The following is a 471-nucleotide window of genomic DNA, read 5'->3' as shown; positions in this document are numbered from 1 at the left end:
GGCGGGGGTCTGCAGGGCATGAGATTGACCCGGAACCCAAGGTTCTGCGTCTTTTGAAGGAAGGAGTCTGGGGTGAGACTGGGGACCTTGTGCTTAAGGAATCTCTTTAGCAGCAATGGCATTCCCGGTGGGTCTGTGTTGAGCGGAGCCTGACTTCCCTACTTCTTCCTGGCAGGGAGCGCATCTCAGTGTTCGTGAGCCTGAGACCACCTCACCCGCCCCTCTGCCTCCATGCTGTGCTGCCTTCCGATCCTGGGTCTGGCTTCTGGTTGACCGTCCCAGAGCCAATTCCGCTTTGAATATTAGGGAGGGCTCTGAAGAGGTGTCCGTGCATGTCCTCCCAGATAGCACCTTGGGGTGTCTGGAGAAGAGGGAGAGAAGCAAGCTCTGATTCCGTAATGCCATGATGAAGGAAGACAGAAGATTATGCAGAGGTCATCGCAGGGCTGAGGCTGCCCCCCCCCGCCCCCC

The sequence above is a fragment of the Myotis davidii genome, unplaced genomic scaffold, assembly GCF_000327345.1.
Source record: "Myotis davidii unplaced genomic scaffold, ASM32734v1 scaffold8, whole genome shotgun sequence".
NCBI lineage: Eukaryota > Metazoa > Chordata > Mammalia > Chiroptera > Vespertilionidae > Myotis > Myotis davidii.
The sequence above is the reverse complement of the archived record's forward strand: the minus strand, read 5'-3'. Positions refer to the sequence as shown.